This window comes from Branchiostoma lanceolatum, chromosome 15 (assembly GCF_035083965.1).
Source record: "Branchiostoma lanceolatum isolate klBraLanc5 chromosome 15, klBraLanc5.hap2, whole genome shotgun sequence".
Taxonomy (NCBI): domain Eukaryota; kingdom Metazoa; phylum Chordata; class Leptocardii; order Amphioxiformes; family Branchiostomatidae; genus Branchiostoma; species Branchiostoma lanceolatum.
The window spans coordinates 16,997,234-17,017,230 of NC_089736.1; positions in this window are offsets into that span (position 1 = coordinate 16,997,234).

Genomic DNA, 19,997 nt, shown 5'->3' on the forward strand with positions numbered 1-19,997 from the left:
ACACGACCAAAAACAAGGAAGAACACAAAAAGCAGTATTAAAGCTAGCCATGATCCGAATTCGATCTCTCGGTGATGTTAACAACATAATAGAATGGATTATTTTAATTAAAACCGAAAATGACCCCTCTTTTGAAAGTCGCTGAATATGTCCATTTAAATTCGTGAGAGGGTCTGCAATCGGTCGCGGTTTAGCCAGGAGAGATTCGGCAGTCTGCGGCTAGAGGTCGGGATGGTTGGGAGTAAGCTAGAAAGCATTCGGGGCCCATTCGGGAGTAATTCGTGTACTGGTTAGGAGATGATCGGCGCATCTTCGGCGCATGTTCGGCACCAAAGATAGGCGTGGCCCAAAAACTGGCCAGAATGCTCCCGAACTACCGCCGACCTGAGTCGGCTAGCGTTCGGGAGCCATGTTCGGCTATGTGTAACCTAGGCTTAAGTGGTGATCATCACTGATGGTAAGTGGATAGCTTGAGTGATGATGTATATGATTAGATACGTATTATGCAAATCGGTATCCACATGTTACATATGTAACTGAGGAAGAGAGAAATATTAATAGATATCAACTATGCAAATGAAGACGCCATTTGCATAATTAATGAGAAAATACTATAACTCAAGATGGGCTTGGTGGATGGTCATGGTTTTGGATATGAATATAGCTTACGTGATGCTTTGTATGACTAGACGGCAATTATGCAAATCAGATTCTAACTTGCATAAATGATGAGGAAATTTTGAAAACTCGCTGTTATCCATGATATGTGACATTTGTATCTGAGAAAGAGAGGAATGTTTAAAATATGTGAATGAAGACCTAATTTGCATAATTAATGAGACACAACTACACAAAAAGTTTGGAAACTTAACTTTGGTCGGTCATATCTCCGTTGTTTCTTTATCAATTTCAATGATTTATATATCATTACAAAGCTTGTGTGATTTTCTTTCCCATGATACCAAACTTGATATGGTTGTAAATTAATGCAACGAGCACCAGACCTGCTTATGCGAGCAGGTCACATAAAAAAAGTGCCCAGATTACCCTACTAATGTCAAACGCTCAATTCAGTATTTTTGTCTTCGGCTGGTAGCACGTGGCTTTTGTACGAGGGTAATATGAAACTTAAATCAACAAGACACATTAATATGAAAGCCAAGGATAGTCTTCACCCAACAAAAAATATGCGTAAAGGAGCCTAAGATATGATGAAGGTGGTTTAATACTTGTAAATGACGACAATTTCATACTTGTGGCATTTGGAAGTTAAATGAATGTCAACATCGTTGAATCAAATTATGGTAATAAAGACCTCATTTTCATAATTGATGATAAATGTGAGCATAACCTTCTTTGCTAAGCTCATACTTTGGACAACTTCTGTTATTAAGGTAGAGATGACTATCAACTGGTATGATTTATAATTGATGTGAAACACTCCTAATACGTCAGTCATAAAGGTTAAAATCATTTGACGAAGGTATGAGGTCATGGAACTGTAGTTGAGATTGCAAACAGTACAATACACGTCTGAAATACCGATCTGTTTATGAGTCCAAAGCGTCACCTAGCAACATTTACTAGAGCTGCAAACGTTTGTGGTAAGGCGTTTGGCGGTAAGCACTTTGCTGGGTACATTCATCGTTTTAGAAATACACGTATACTGTACCAACGACAGGCAGACTCCCTTGGTGTGACCCAGAGATTTAGATAGAGAACGATGGATCCATTGACACACAAGGATCCAGACCGATCCGACCGTGGCCATACGATCGCTTTTGATCTTTGGGAATGAATCTCGTTTGGCGCTAGTTATTGACAGTTCAAGAAATGATTGCTGTGTGACGCATAAAATTAACCTGCTTTTGCAGAATATCCTTCACTTACTAGTACCATGGCAGACGTTGTCTGTTTCTTACATTATAAATAAAGACCAGTCATCCAGCAAAGACAACACACACACGCGCGCGCGCACACAGAATCCAACATACTGTATATGACCAACCATTCGACAGAAAAGGAAGGAAGGTGGTCAATGGTGGTGTAGCCATGTAGCGGCACCACCGATAAACAATAAACAGTTTGCATAGTATACATCAGATTCTTATTAATAAATATTGCTTGCGTACAGCATAATGCTTTTTAGGTCTCATTTAGCGCAAACCGTTGCAGTTCTAAGCAGCACTGTTAGGTGACGCTGTTGATCCATGAGAATGCATTCTTGAATGAAGCTTGTTTGACAGTGAATAATTGAACAGAAGAAAAAGAATCAGTGTTATTATATGACATTGATCTGTAAAAAGTCTGTTCTTATAAATACAATTGGGCCCTAAAAGCGTGTGTTTAGGTTGATTTCCAGAAAAGCTTTTTTTTTTTCTTTTTTGGATACGTAGCATCAAAGGTGCGTATTGTACCATTGAAATAAACGGTACATCATTACTGGGTATGGAACTTTAACAGGGTGACACCTTAGCGCAAAATATTGCACTTCTAATCAGCAATGCTAGGTGACGCTTTTGATCCATGAGAATGAAGCTTGTTTGACAGTAAATAATTGAGCGGTCGAAAAGATGTTACCAGATCATATGACATTAATCTGTTAGAACAGCACATGTATTCTGTGTCTACATACCTTTAATGTTACTGTTCCAACTCATAGAAACCATTACAATGTATAGTCTATAACTTTCAAAAAATGCAAGTCTTTAGATATAAAAAATGAACGTCCTTTTCCGATTTTCCTATAGGTCTTTGGGTCCGGGCATATATTCAAACGAATCTGAATGTTCTGGAGAAGGAGGGGTGGGGGATTTGTATCCACTTTAGTGACGAAACAAGCATCCCAAGTCACAGACTCATTACATTGGTGTTTACGCCTTTTTACCGAGACTAATCATTACGTAACCTTCGTCAGAAAGTAATGTTTTTGGTTAGTTTGGTGTGTGTTTTGATGTCTCAAAAACTGAAAACTCAAAAATGTCTCAGTGGATTGTGTAGATGTTTGGTATGTAATTAGTTCTTTGTGTTACCTAAAAATGATTAGATTTCGGGCCCCTATCTACTTGGTACGGTATTGTAACGGAACGTTCGAGAACTTTCTGGCTTGGCATCTTTTCTTTATCAAAGGACGGTACGGTCACTAAATTGAAGTGATGGGTAAATCTTGGGCTGACAATGAAATCTTCCTCCGAAATTCCTCCTGACTAAAGAGCCGTCCCGAATCAGTATCTCATTCCAATTCCTGTTTACGTTTATTTACCCAGACTGATCATTGGATAGGCTCAATAAACTGAATTTTAGTCGGAAAGATCGGATCGGCATATCTCACATTGGTCAAAATAAAAATTTTTTGTCAAAACACCATATCTAAACAGCATCCCTAAATCTTCTGGGGAAGGAAAGGGGATTATTTGATTTTCGTCCACTTCAGTGGCTACAAAACATTGGATTTTAAAATCATTTCTGTCATTACTATCGTTATTCACATGTTATCATGATCATACTATCATCGACGTGCCAGAGGTGAGTTGATTCCCTTTATGTTCGACTAAACGTTAAAGCTTTGTAACACATAAGAGGTCCGACTAATGTCCAGTTTATGTATTTATATGTTATTACGTAATAATAATTTGAGATTGATTTCCTTGTAACATTCTTACTTTGATTATGTACTTACTTATCACTTTCAAAAGCTATTACAACATTTCTGAGCAATTCTAGCAGAGCGACATCTCTGATCTACGATAATGTTATATAGAATATGACTGCGTCGGCGTTGCGTAACGGGTAGAGCACCGGTCTCAGAACAATAGGTCCCGCCAGTCTAGCCATGCCAGTTTACGCGAAATTTCTACAATAACGGTAGAAGAACGCCCACTAAGCCTCTTCTGCTGAAAAGGCTCTTTGGTCGAAAGTGTGCAAAAAAACACGGATTTGGTACGCCAATGCGCCAACATCTGTACAATTGCCTCCAAGAGCCGTATCATGAATATGGAAAGAAAGATAAATACATTATAAACATACATGTATGAGACCGTTAGTGAAAAGTAAGTATGCGAGTATATATGTCAGTCAGTATAGGGCGTATTCAGTCACGTGACCCTCCCCCTAGCAACGAGCACTGGCGGCCATGTTGGTGCTCACTTGATAGTGGAGCCCTATGGAACTCTCGGTATAAATAGTAGATGTTTTCTACGCCATTCACAATTTCCCTTCAAAACGTTTTGTCTCACAATCATGGTGTTTTGCCTCGTGGTCAGATGTTGGATTGGGACTGATAAAGCACACACTGATCGGGTAACAGTAAGATTGGTTTGGCGTTTCTCGTGTAGGTGAGGGAACATATGAAGGGACTAACGACTGAAACAAAAGTGGATTTCTGACATACGAACAGCGGATCTAAATAGTTGAAGTTTGAGAATCAACGTGAGTGTATAGAAACCTTTGTATCTGGTCGAAAAGCAAATTACAGGCCCGTTGTGTAACACAGTGGCGGCACCGTGTAGTCGTTGCTTGAGATTCGTTCGTAAACTGGGGGGGTCTTTCAACGTCGAACTTTCCCGATCATAACGTACTCCCTGTCAACAAAATTTTTCACGACACTCAAGACACTGTACTACGTGGTTGCAGGCCTTGGAACACTTGTATGCTGTGAACTGATTTTATGCGTACTCTTTAAACAGTTTAGCGGCCATGTTTGTAGGCTGCTGGGGAAAACATTTCCTCGCTCGTCGATAATGGGTCATTTCCAGTAGGTGAAATTGGATTTTTGTAGCGAAAAAGATGGGAGGCTGGAGACTCTTTGCATATAATAAGACAGCGATCAGACGACTTCGCATTCCTTGGAAATTTAGAGACCGTCGGACACGGCACTTTGCTGTAGGGTGAGCACCAACATGGCCGCCCACGGAGGGCAGGGGTGATGACGTCACGTGAATACGCCCTATATATATTCATGTTAAATTGTATCATTGTAGTACGAACCATACTCTTTTCATGTAGTATTGTTCCATCACAGGATGCATAAAAGAAAATCAAAGGTGCTTGTCACTAATCTCCAAGCAGACGTAGAAATGAAAAACTTTCTCAAGCTATTGGTTTCGCGGAGCAAAGGGCTGAGAGGAACACAATAGTGTTACTTTGCCATAAGTTTAGTAAAAGGACAAACAAAAGTTACTGTAGTAAATTGTCCGATTGAATTAATTAGAGGACTAAAACAACAGCTACATTGAAACAGCCGGAGCATTGACGTGGCAATTCCGCAATTCAAGCAATAGCCACATAATCAAGGTGTTTAAAAGTACTAGTAGGTAAATACAGAAATATATGAAACGCCTTGCTTCAATTCACAACAAATAAGAAGTAAATACAGCTTGGTTACCTGGTCCATCTCCTCACTAAGCTAAACATCAGTATTTACCTGCACGTTTTTATACATGACACCACCCCCATCCCCAGGTTTTTTTAACGCTTTTCTATGGTATCAGACTCTACGAAGCTTGACAGATGTATCTGCTTTTACGATTGCATCCGACATCGTCCCACATCGGGATACCGGTGGGCCCTGACCGGTACTGTACGCACTCTGTGTAGCTTCTCCACCATGATGAAGTAAAGAAGTTAGAAGATGACTTTGGCTCTCCTGGATTCCATCCCTAACCAAAAATAAAAGTTAGTTCAATGTCAAAACAGTAACAGGATACAACCGTTGTTTTGTTTAAATCTGAGCCTATCCTTTTCCATAGGCCATCTCTGAAAGGTAGTACTCAGAATAAAGATAAAGACTTGAGATTTCTGAGACAAAATTACAAAAATATCAGCAGCAATAACAATAGAGATAATGACTAAATTTTGTTAAATGAGTATTAATTGTCATAACAGCAACAGATAACGAATTTTTGCAGACCAACATGAAATCTAAGATATCTTTATTTTTTTCGAATGAATTAATGTGTAATTTTATTTCTTCTTATCTGACTGTACCAAATAGTTGAAGTTTAAGTAAGATTTATGAATACTTTTAGACACAAAACCATTTTGCCTTCTCTCATTGATAATTGAAATATGGCTGAAGTGATGGCGATGGTGTTGTCTACCAAAATATCATATATTCCATGTGTGGAAGTCCTTTGCTTTGGCTGAATTCCATTTTACATTTCAAATAAGAATATGCAAATGACTTGCACATTTACATAATCTATGCATTGTTATTTACACCTTTAACTAGCTTAAACACGTTATTAGTACGTAGCTCCGACTATTTACCGCCAAGGAACAATGGCACTCTCGCAGTAATCATTCAAATTAGGGCCACCCTTGCAAAATCGATATCTGTCAATGGTCCACCTGCCATAAATTACATCAGGTACAGGTATTTAAATCCTTTTTTGAAACATAATGACATATAGAATTTCTCATACATTATGCAAATTAAGTCATAATCTGCATAATATTCAACTCATTGTTGAAACCATAAAAATCCGTTGTTCAGGTGGGGGACCTATACCGCTTCTCCTTTACGTCAACAGCCATCTGTTACCAGGAAATCAAGACCACAGCATATCCAGGACCAAAGATAATAGAAAAAAAACGTAAAACGTTGATGAAGGTTAGACATTCAGGTAGTAAGATACGCCAAAAATAGTTACTCATCCATGTACACCCTCTCTGCCATTTTCCACCATCTACAACACAACCAGCTGCAGGGACACTCATTCAATATCGAATCCACGAACATCCTAGATCGTGAATCCCGTTGGTTCGAACGGGGAGTTAGAGAAGCAATATATGAGAGGATGTACAATCCCGCCCTCAACAGGAAAGGCTACCCCCCACCCCCGGACGATCAACATTTAGTTACTGTACTAAAATAATAGTACCTAATTGAACTAAACATTGTCTTGAATTAGCTTTCTTTTGAAGACTACGTCAAGACATCCTAGATTGTCTTAACCTCATTAACATATCTATTCAGAGTTTTGGTATAAATCTGGTTTTCCAATCCTTATCGTTAGTCACTGACGAAAGACAGCGGATGCTGTCTGAAACGTCTGACTGTTTCAAAATTGTATCCAGTTGCTTGAGGAACTATTTTTGGCGTAAAAACGTAAATATTGCTACAGTAGCAATGTCAACCCGAAATCGACCTTGATCGTCGGGTTGACAACACCTATCCACAAGCCAAATACCATTAAAACCCATCCAGATGTTCTTAACCATTTCAAAGTATATGCACGGACAAACACGCAAACAGACTAAAATCTATATCTCCTTTTTACGTGTAGGTAAAGAAAACGGGTGAATTCTGTAATTAGGGAAAACCGACTGTATTTTGTCTTCTCAACGACCCTCTTAGCCAACCTCACACAGATCGTGTCAACGTACCGTATAGCTTCCTAGGTGAGACCCGTCCTCCCAGCGCCACCGTCTGAATGCGTCTTGCCTCAGACCGATCCAGTACGAATGGTGCCTTGAAATCTTGTACACCAGGTTTCTCAGAGCGACGTCCAATTCATGCGTCTTTGGCATGGCTAGTGGCGCTCCGTCTTCCTCACAGCCCGCCTGAGCGTTACCGTAGTCCCATTCCTTGTGATAAACCCGGATGCAAGTTTGGGCAAGCAGTTGGTAGCCATATTTGCATTTAGCTGAAACAGTCACATAAAGATTTGGTTCATATATTCTGATTTTTGTATTCCACAGAAAACCACAGCGGCAGCAGGTTATGTTACATCAAACGCACTGCCATACCATTCGGTACGCCAAATGAAATAGCTGGAAAGATAAATAACGCAGAAAATATTTTTTGCTTGTAAAGTTCAAGAAGGTTAACCAAGTTTTTCAATATGCAAGGCTGAGTATGGCATGCAATCATGGGATGTTTACGGCAAAATTAAAAGAGCGGTTGCTCAGTTACCATACCTTCAACTGTGGTTGGCATGGTGGTTGTTATCTTTGGTGGTGTAGTTGTCACCGGTTGCAGTGCAGTTGTCCTCTTAAGTGGCTTAGTTGTCATCTGTGACAGCGTAGTTGTCACCTTTAGTGGTTTGGTTGTCACCTGTGGCAGCGTAGTTGTCACCTTCACTGCTTTAGCTGTCATCGACGGCAGGGTGGTTGTCACCTTTTGTGGTTTGGTTGTCACCCATGACAGCGTCGTTGTCACCGTTGTCGGTTCAGCTGTCATCCATGTGGCTGTCAGCTCTGATGATTCAGTTTTAATCTGTGGTGGTGTGGTTTGCACAGTTTAGTTGTTGTAACAAAATCATGACTCGTGGTCTGCTGAAGTAAGCAAATTGCGGTAATTTTGCTGGTACTCTTCAAAAGCAGATAACTTAAACAAGTAAACAGAACAAGTGTAAAGGGGTTACTTTTGAAAAACCTGTAGAGGTGTAAAACTAGAATTATGTTTCTACATACTTGAACTAACTGTAGTTACCTGCATGGTCTCTGGTGTTGTTGCTGTTCCGGTCGATTGTAGAAACGTGCTGGTAGCCGAATACAGCCTGGTTGCAGACACATGAGTATTTGTTGCACCAAAGGCTGGCTTTGTCAGAGTGGTTGGTAGACAGGGTGCAGTCACATTGGCACTTGTCACAGTTGTCCAGTTGCCTTGATCTGTCTTCACAATGGGCTGTCATAGATAGAGATGGTTTCTAGTCACATTTCATAATGTAGGTTGAAGATTACTGATAAGCCAAATAATAGGCCATAGCAATCTATTTTCGTAATTATCAGACGGTTGAAGAAAGAATTTATCAATGCATCAGGGTAAAAACAGAGGCCTGGGAGGAAAGCTTACTGTATTGTTCCATCGCGGGATGTATAAAAGAAAATTAAAGGTGACTAATCTCCAAGCAGACGTAGAAAAGAGAAACTTTCTCACATGTAACTCAAGCAAATTCACTTTTTAAAAATGTGCGGATTAAGGGACAGACATTTTGACTATTTCCATGCGGTTTACCGGGTATGCCATACAAGCAAACAAACATGTCAGGGATTTGCCTTTCCTTGCATTGACTTGTTGGCAAGAAAAATATATATGTACTAGGTCTTGGTGATATATCATATGATATTCATAAAATAAAATCACAAATTAGATTTAATTAAAAAAGATTTGAATGCAAAACTAACTTTGTTGATGTCACTTTGTCCTCCCGGTGTGGCAGTGAGATGTGCGATGATACCAGCCCCTATGCCTAACAACAATGCCACTATTGCAACAGTGATGATGATGATCTGACAGGGGCGATGAAACCCCATCTTGCAGCTTGTGATAAACCCACAAACCTTTGCCGTATCATTGGCATCTGAAAAAAAATCCAAATTAGTACATTTCAAATGTTGTTCATCTACTTTTCTATCATTATCAAATAGTCGTAGTAATATAATGTTATATAATGTTATGTAATATGTATCTTTAGAAAGTTCTTTCTTTACCCAAATGTATGCTACTAGTTTTTTACTTGCACATATGTGTAAAAATCGTCAGGGTCCCTTGTGACATGATGATGTATAGATAGAGACATGTTAAACCTCTCATGTATCTGTGTGTTATCATATCAAATTATATATATACGTATCTATATTATATCTACAGTAATATACAGGATCTATCTAAATATATCCAATATGACAATACTTATTCATAGGAACCAACATCGAAATGACTGTCATCACAATCACCATGCTGTTTAAAAAAAAGAATAATGTATGCTACAATATTTTCTATAAACACAAAAATAAGTAACCAACCTTGTCGTAAGGCACCAGGTACATACAGCTGGTTGTCAATAAGGCCTTTGGTATTACAGTCTGTATCTTTGGGTTGAGAGTCGCCGGTCTCTGCTTCAGCTGGTTGCTGCCGTAAATTGTTGCTGTCATCTCTGTCTATATAGTTATACATGTGGATGTCACTGGTATCAGGGTCGTCCTGACTGTCAGTCACAGCAACATGTCCGGCATTGGCTTCCTTACCTTCGATAGGAAGAAAATCAGGTGGAACTACTGTAAATGACACAGTCAAACCTGGCCGGGAAAACAACTGTTGTAGCCAACCAGTCAGTCAGTCAGTCACAAGCAACATTGAAACATTCTAAAGTAACCAAATGTCCAACGCAATCAGCAACCAATTTTTTAAGGTCGAGAGGGGGGGCATTCACATCCTACTCAACAACCAAAATTGGTTGACAGCCGAATACAGCCCAGCAGCGGCCATTTTAGATTGAGAATTTTCGCAGGCTTTTTCCAACTGGCCGACGGAAGGGTGTTTTACCGGCTCCAGTCCTGCTAAGTAATGACTTTCTTTGTGAGTCGTATTTCTGTGTGATCTATTACTCTGTGATTGTAACTTATTATAACAGATACTTGGATATCAATATTACAATGTACATATACCAATCATCATGCCAACCAACCAACTTGTCTGGAGCAACCACCTGGCCTTAGCAACGACTTTTGCTCAGTCCCTAGAGTGGTTGCTGAGACGAGGTTTGGGTACGAGTGAAATTGACAGTATTTTAAATTTGGGTAAGTGCTGGCAAAACAAAGGACAAGTTTGAAAAGAAACACCTAGCGACTTCCTTTGGTACTGCAGCACATCTTTCAGTTTTTTTAATCTTCTGCATTAGACACAGTCATGTTTTTTTGTGGCAGTTTCATGTAGATTTTGGTATTTTGGTCTCGACAAGAGTTTGTTCTCGAGAAGAAATTCTTAGTATATCTAGATATATTTTGTAATTAGTATTCATATAAAACTACTCTTTTTAATAAAACTTTTAAAGTTTTTAAGGTTGTAATTAGGTACCTTTGCCATCTTCCCTTGGTAACGCATCAGGACTATACATCCCGTTGTAAACCAATCTGGGTGAGTGAGAGTAAGCCACCTCAGCGACTTTCTGGCCTACATGTATTGAGGGGGCGTACGTCCCTACACCTGGTGGTTGTCCATCTTGTTTCCTTTGCCTATCGGTCTGCTGTAGCTTGTTGATTTCATCTTTGTCTATGTAATGGTACGTGTGGATGTTAGTATATTTATGGTACCCACTGTTAGCAGGCGTCCTGAACTCTCTATCTAAACAATTCCCCCGAATTCTGTTCCATTGTACTGGAAACATTTTTTTTAAAGCATCTGTTTTGCCCTCCCTTTCACATTGTTGGTGATAAATTGAAGTAAAACAATTAAAGAACAATAAAAAATAAATACATCTAACGGGGGGTGCCCTAACTTGTTATGCGCCCTAACATGTTACGGATTTTTAATGATCTTATTATGCATAGGTACACCATATTTCTTGCCACTGGATTTGCTATTCAAGAAGTTGAGTAAACATAGTTCATGCATACAGCTGTTTATTTCATGCAAAGTATAGTTGTATTATTTATTTATCGTTTTGTCGAAAAACAGAATTTCACCGATGATAATGATGACGCTGAAAACGCTGAAAACAGGGTCACCTCTTAGCGGATGCTCGTACGCAGAAATATACGCCCTGTGCCAAGCAGCCACTCATCTGTCACAAACATAAGAAATAAAGCTTTACAGAACAGTAAAAATTTGAGTCTCTGAGTGTTTGTTTAGTAGAAAACCGACCTGCGAAAAACAACGTCAACACCACTGTCGTCTGCATTTCCCATAATCCCTCACGGAAGTGATGACGCCATTTGTTATGACGCATCGCGAGACGCTGTCCGCCTTTCTGCAAGTTTTGCAAGGGTCGCTGCGTGGCGTTAGGGTAAGTAACATAACCTATTGTAAACGGGGAATCTTTGGGTACTGAGGAAAATATTCTGACCGGGAAAACTGATATTCGTATGCGCTCAAGTTGTAAACACGGGTCGATAAACAACCAATAGTAAGCAGCGTCAGTAAGGACCTGGGGTTGATCAATGGCGTTGTTTTCTGTAGATTACAACATGAGCCCAACGTAACGTATAACGCACCACGAACGGTGTAAAGCTTATTGGGCATGATCAGTTTCATTACCTTCGCCGAGTAGGTTATGCAGAGGGTAGCGTTTGTTTGTGTGTGTGTGTGTGTGTGTTTGTTTGGAACAAACAGCATAACTTAGAGATGGTTTGGATGGATTGTCGTGATATTTGATATGTATTGATCAACTTCTTAAATCTGCCACCCACTGACCCTGATCCCAAAGATACAGACTCAGGTGTTTTGGTTGTTTCTGACTTTTAAACAGTCGTTTATACAACAAATTCCTGAGAAACAAGATATATAGTTTGCCGTGGTATGAGTGTACTTACGATGTGTGGGGCCTAACACCGCTGCCCCGCCCGAGTCGTGCTTTCCCACTGTGGATACACCCAACCTCCGCAATCGCATAAACATGCTCACTTGGCAACCTCGGCGCTGAATCAGGCAGGCGTCGATTCTTTGCCTCGACAGTTTTCGAGCACACCTTGCTTAGCTGCACAAAATTGGCCGCTTGGTACTCATTCAGGGCGCCCTGGAAATCCGCCCAGTTGGAAAACTTATCTCCAGCCTTCATGGCTGCCGCCATGTTCCTCGCTGAGTCCTTTTGCGCCGGCAATCTTTTTGCGAGCTCTGATTGGCTGAAACTTTTTCCTGTCATAGGCAAACATTCTTGCACTGCTGACGGGAAAAATCCTGTCAGCAGCGGAAAAATCTGCACTGCTGTCAGGATGATCCTGTCAGCAGTAGAATTTTTTTAGGGAGTAGCCGTAGCGACTCGTGTTGCATCATGTATTTTAGGGTCCTCAATCTGATGTGGCTATGGTTGGAGTAACCTGGCATCCAGTCTACCGTGGATTGGCCAGGCTCTCTTCGGGGCTGAGGGGACTTTCCTCCGCAGTACTAGTGATAATCTCCAGCGCGCGGTAGGAGTTTTACACGGGATCGTTGTGACAAACTACCGAGCAAACTACTACCGGGCGCCAAAGTAGGGTTGCCGGGTTGGAGTTATCTGGACATGTACTCGATGTAACGTTCGAACGCGTTATACGTTAACGCATGTTGAAATTTGGTAGTTAACAGGACATGAGAGACAAACCACCACTATAAGAGTATCGTCCTACATGTAAATACGCACCACGCATCAGTCTACTCCCAGATGAACACAGTTGAAATTGTAAAACATCCAGACCCAGTGAAACACCAATATCCGTTGGTACAGTAACGTTACCATGTGCCAACAATTCATTGAAAAAAAAAAAAAATCCTGTTAGCAGTGTAAAAATCTATACTACTGACAGGATCATCCTGTCAGCAGTAGAAAAATCTGCACTGCTACCAGGATAATCCTGTCAGCAGTGCATTTTTTCTACTGCTGTCAGGATGATCCTGTCAGTAGTGCAGATTTTTCCACTGCTGACAGGATCGTCCTGTCAGCAGTACATTTTTGACAGACAGGATGATCCTGTCAGCAGTACATTTTTGACAGACAGGATGATCCTGTCAGCAGTGCAACCTTTTCTACTGCTGACAGGATGATACTGCCAATAGCCTTAGTCTTTATATATTTATCAAGTAGTTCAGCACCAAGAGACCACGGCTATCGATATAATAGATGTTAAACAAGGCCAACAACAACAATAACAACATGTGCATGAAGGAATATGCATAGGGAGGAAGGAAGGGACAATCCCTTTCACATGGGGATAAGGGTGTGGGACTATCCATTTCAGATGGGGTTAAGGTCCTGGGGAGAGGGAGCTGCCATTCTACATGAGTTTGAGGGTCTGAGAAAGAGAACCATCCATTCTATATGTGGTTAATTAAGGAACATTGACACACAAGAAACTCCTGTTTGCATAGAGAATGCTCAAGCGAAAGCAATCTGTGAAATATGAGCTTCTTGTTGCAAAAATTTCTTTATGCAATAATGAGCTACAAGAGTCCAGTCCTAACATAACAAAGGCCAGAAAGATGCCAGTGACCAGACTGATCTTAGATTAAATCAAATGGTGCTCCTTTCATGTCAGAGTAAAAGTACACACACTCCCAGGATGCAAAGGTTTGCTTTTATTGTGATTAGATTGCAAAGTGAACATAGTAAAATTTAATAAAAACATAAAGACATGAATTCCAATCACATCATGAATTACAATGGCCATGTGTTTGAAATGTAACCTTCAAGACCAAAACATAACATTTCTGAACATATCTAACAACAATGATAATATCGGATATAGGAGATTCTTTGTCCACAACCAGGTAATCTCACCTGCTGACGTTTTGTTGTCTGTCTTGGTGAGACATGGAAATGATTAGATTTTGGGTCCCCTAGCGGCTTGTTACGGTACTGCAGCGGAACTTCCTGTTTTGATATCTCGTGTTCTGGACATGCTATGGTCCTTATTTTTGAGTGGTAGATATCTCTTTAGACAGAGAGTAAGTGGTGTAGGTTTTGGCCCCCTAGCGGCTGGAACTGCAGGAGCAGGTTTTGCTTCAGACTTTGAAAGGGAATAACTCAAGAAGGGCTTGATGGATGGTCAAGATGTTTGGTAAGTAGATAACTTGAGTGATGATACATGATTAGATACACATTATGCAAATCAGTATCTAATTTGCATAATCAATCTGGGAAGTTTATACAGCCGCCAAATTCCATGATAGGACTCTCAAACATGTGACATATGTAACTGAGGAAGAGAGAAATATCAATAGATATCAACTATGCAAATGAGGACCTCATTTGCATAATTAATGAGAAAATACTAAAACTCAAGATTGCCTTGATGGATGTTCGCGATTTTTGGTATCTAGATAGCTTACGTGATACTTGGTATGAATGGACGATAATTATGCAAATCAGATTCAATTTGCATACTTAGAGACAAATTTAGACAATTTTAAAAATCCGCTGTGCTCCATGATATGACTATTCAAATATGTGACATTTGTAACTGAGGAAGAGAGGAATGTTGATAGATAGAAAATATGCAATTGTAGGCCTAATTTGCATAATTGATTATATATGTTTGCATAACCTTTGCTAAGCTCATACTTTGGACAACTTCTGTTATTTGGGCGAAGACGATCAACTGGTATGATGTATAATTGATGACAAACATTCCTAATACGTCAGTCATAAAGGTTTAAATCACTTGGCGAAGGTATGAGGTCGTGGAACTCTAGTTGAATATGATTTTATTTGGATTGACATGATATAATATAATATCGTGAATGATAATAATACAATCGTGCTTTTTTCATAGATGTCAAGTGCACGGCGAAGACCATATTGCGCGTTTGATGAACGTGATATGCAAGAGGCCCTTCGTGTTATTAGGGAGGAGGGGAAATCTGTGTACAGCGTTGCAAAGGACTTCAATCTGGTCCGTAACACTCTCAATAATAGAGTTCTGGAAAGACATGAAGATCAGCCGGGCCGACCTACCAAGCTTTCATCTGAGGATGAGAAGGCCTTGGTGAACAATTCAATCTACATGACGGAAAAGGCCTTCCCCTTGACAGCCGGAGAGGTTTCTCAACACATTCATGCGGCATTGCCACAGGGAGAGACCAGTTCTCCTAGTCCTTGACCAACACACCAGTCAGATTTCACTCAAAGTTCTGACAACCGCAATGAGGGTAAACATCATATTGTATGGTTTGCCACCACATACCTCTCAATATTCCCAGCCGTTGGATGTCACCGTGTTCTCAACTCTGAAAGCTCGGTGGGCAAGGACCTTGGAAACACTGCAGGCGGTGGACATAAAATTCCAGGCGAAGAAACGTAACTTCCTCGCCATTTTCAGTACAGTGCAGGATTCCTCGTTCACGCCAAATAACATCAAGGCCGGTTACAGGAAGACAGGAATCTAACCATACGACCCCGATGCTGTGGAGGGAGTGTGGAAAGGCATTCTACTAAAAGTGAGAAAACAGCACACAGTGAAAGCAATGAGGAAGATAAAGAATGTTCGGGAAATGCGTCCACTTCTCCTCCCTCCGAACCCACGGTAATCACAAAGAACCACGGAGAAGGATGACTCCACAGCAGCATGCTGCGTCACATGTGGGCATGCTACAGTCAACGCCAATTCAGAGACCTTAGTGCCCAAGCGTTTACAAGGCATTCTCCGACCACTGGAAAACACAACAACACCACAAACCAAAAGGAAGAAGCTCACAGCCTGTGTTTTGACACACCAAGACATAATTGACGAGTTGAAGAAGAAGGAAGAAGACGAAAAGCTGAAGAAAGCCAACGACGAAGAGAAAAAAAAAGAAGGCAATGCTCAACCGCATGCAGAAAGAAGCGGACGAAATCCAACGCAGGGGAAAGGCGGGAGAAAGCAAGCTTCAACCGCATGCACACCGAGGCCAGAGCAAATGTAGTGAGGCGCAAGGAGAGAAAAGGGCGAAAGATGCCGGCGGAGACAGTCGAGCAAAATGATGACTAGACAAGTGATCAGGGTGACGTAGTACCGGCGGAAAGCAAGCGACGTAGGATGAAGAAAAGACTAGACTGCTATGAGAATGACTGTTAGATGTACTCCCAGAAAGAGGCCCGTTGTTCCTAGTTCTAAATTGGTTGTGGCTGACCAGTAGTTCAGATGAATTGTGTTTCATTGATTCCCTGGGACTTTGTTGAAAACCCATCGTTCATGAAATATTTTCTGTTGTAGGTGGAAATGAACTTTCGGTGCTGCATTTGTTCGGGACTCACTATCGTTACCCCAGTTGGTTACGATGTATGCACAATATGCATTATGTTCTTCTGAATTGATATCAATACAACATATAGCGCAGAACAGATATGGCGTTTGCACGTACAAAATTCGAAATAAATTGAACTTGTTAAGAACATTTATCGAGCTATGTAAAGAACATGAATTCTAAATAAGTGCTTACCTCTTTCTCGTTATTCTTAACGAGATGTAATGTGTCCTCCTGTTGATGAAAGTAAGAGTATCCGTGTGTATCTTGACTCAGTCAATTGCGTTACGTCTCAACCTCGCAACGTGAGGCAACAACTTAGGCCTTGAAAACGTTTTGTTTCTATTCTATGACGTTTACCGTTTGAGATAATTGTCATGATACATATTCATCACATGAAGCCTGGTGCCCTATCAGTATGTAGCGTACAAGATGCCAAAGTAATTATTACGTACTCTCTCTGCGATGTGAAAAACACCATTAAGATGTTAATCAGACTCTCAGATCTGGTTGTTTATGGTATCGTCTTTTATTGGGCTAGGTCGGTTGGGTCTCAAGTGCAATCACTGTTTTTATACATTTAGACTTTCTGGACAATGCCACACACAGTAAAACGTCGCATCTTACGATGCATTCGAAGAGACAATTCATTTGGAAGTACCATGTATTAAGCACACAAATGGTAAGATTGATCTTTGGGATAATCTAAGGGACCCCAGAGTTAATCAGATACTTTTGGCACATCGTGAAGAAAGTAAACAAGCAGGTAAGTTTAATTAATCTTTTATTTGTCAATGAATCGATTGCACGGATCGGATATTTCAGTCTTAAACGTTTTCAGTCATCAGTTTCTCCCATCAAAATATGCCTTGGACTGCTTCAGCTTGCTATCTGGAAAAAAATATGCTTTTTCTTAGACTCTGACAGTGTTTTGACCTTTGGGTTGACCGTCAAACTTTCAGTACGGTTGTTACCTAACGGGGGAGGGGGGGGTGCGCTAACTTGTCACGCGCCCTAACATGTCACGTATTCCTTGGGAGTAAACCGACGTTTGGAGTTACGATGGCAGAAGTGTCATTCAATTTAGATTTGTCCAACGGAAATAAAATGTGTGATAAACTGTATCGGTATTAGAATGTATCCTACCTGTAGTGACGTCTTCGCTTGGAAGTGGTGGCAACGGGCGACGCGCTCTGTCGTGCCCACTCTGCGCCATCTCACGCTTCCGTTGTGCTCCTCGTCGACCAAGAAACTTAATAGATTTACAGACGAGTTGCGCAGTCCCTTCAACTCAAAATATATGTATGACCGACTGGATATCAAACAAAATGATTTTTCCTTAGATGCAATTAATTGACTTAAGTGGAAAAAACACAGAAACGTCCCTGTGGATTTAGGTAAATCATTAAATCGATAACGAATGCATATTAGGGACGAACACTGTTTTGGTGGACAGTGGTTTAAAGAGGTTGATTTTTATAGTTAGCGTTGATGAACTAAAAATATACGCCTTACCGAGACTTATCAGGGAGAAATAATTATGAATAATTCATAGTTTGGTCTGTGGAATGAATATGTTGCATTTAATTTTATCAAATTTTAGAAAGAACTTGTAAGAGTCTGCCAAAACTGAACCAATTGAAGCAAAAGCAGTGACATAGGAATGCGTATGTAACAAAACATTACTGGTAAGTTTGTGTACACGATAAAGTGTTGCCATTTTTCCAAGTTTGAGGCCGCAAATTGAAATTTATCCTTTACGAATCGTTTCAAAAGAATCTACTTTAAACACTTTTTTTCCAAAGCAATCAAATTTTGTTTTCTGCTTTCAAACCCTGTGATGAAATCCAGCTGCTCATGGAATGTCTTTACCCCGTGATCAAAGAAAATATATTTAAGTGCCTTTAGTGTTGTTGATGAGCGGCTGTTTGATCACTCGTCATGAGTTTGATACGACCCGCCTTCCAATCAACAAAAAGACTATTGGATGATTAGTCTACGTTGCATTCGGCCACATCGCCTATTACTAGAGGTGGGTGCTCGTAAAAAAAAATTGCAAAAGCGTTTTTTGTAGCTTGAAACCTCATCTGTGTTAGTAAATTAATTCTAAAGCAGATTTATTGTGACTTGGAGATTGCAGTTATTTGCGTAGTACCATGCAGTCATGTTGGCACTCTACCTTCAGTTTTGTTTGGCAGGGTGGTTTTTATCTTTGGTTGAGGCAAGTCAAATTTCATATGAAGGTGAACTTATGAGCAAAGGAACATGTAGGATCTTTTAATAGGCAATAACAATCTATTTTCTTGGTCCTCAGACATCTGAAGTAAGAAGATAGCTGGAGACTAGTACCAACATTAAGGTAACATACTACTATATGGCCTCCGTCGGTCAGTATTGACATGGTAAAATCCTAATTCACAACAGCCCTACAGCTTCGACTATGGCTAAACAGCCCTATACGAGAATGGCAGTCTCTGCCACAAAAATCACATCTGTAAGCGGACTCAGTTCTGTTGCAAAGCTCTTTTCTGCGGATCCGCTTTTCTTCTGCGCTGTTCATCAGTCTGGCTTCTCCTGATTTGACCTGTCTGCACAGTGTGCATCTCCACCTGGAACGGTCACTTGCAAGGTCCTCCCAGTGCTCCGTATCAATATTTAGAGCCTTCAAATCCCTCTTGCAGACATCTTTAAAACGCAGCTGTGGCCTCCCGGTACGTCTCTTTCCTGCGATCAGTTCTCCGTAGAGAAGGTCTTTGGGGACAAGGTAACATGCAGTCATACATAATGTTTACCTTCACATGGTCTAGTGTTACGAGCTAATGCTTTGTTTATGGAGGTATTGTTTTGGTATGTGAGTAGGTTTTGGGGAGACAACTTTCATGGTCGTTTTTTGATCGCCAGGTATGTGACATTGATACTGCAGCAGAACTTTTTTTGTATCTTTTGACCTGGACGTGCTATTGTCTTTACTTTAGGGTGGCAGATAGCATGTGATGTAAATTAGAAGTGGGGTAGGTTTGGCCCCCCTAGCATCTTGCTCTGGACCTGCAAGTGTGTTTTTGTCAAAATCTTCGAAGTAGAATGACTTAACAAAGGAACGATGGATTTCCATGATATTTAGTATGCGGGTAGCTTATATGGACAGAATAGCACATAATGCAGTGCACATTTTGCAAATTGGGACAAAAAATGTGCATAATTAATAAGGAAAAACTATATGAAACGTAGGAACTTTATTCGTAGTGTTTTCCATTATAGTACACGTAACATACGTAGTTTATGGCAGGTGGAACATTATCAGATGACAATTATGCAATAAATGAAAAAGTGCCATAATTCTTCTAAGTGATAAAGGATC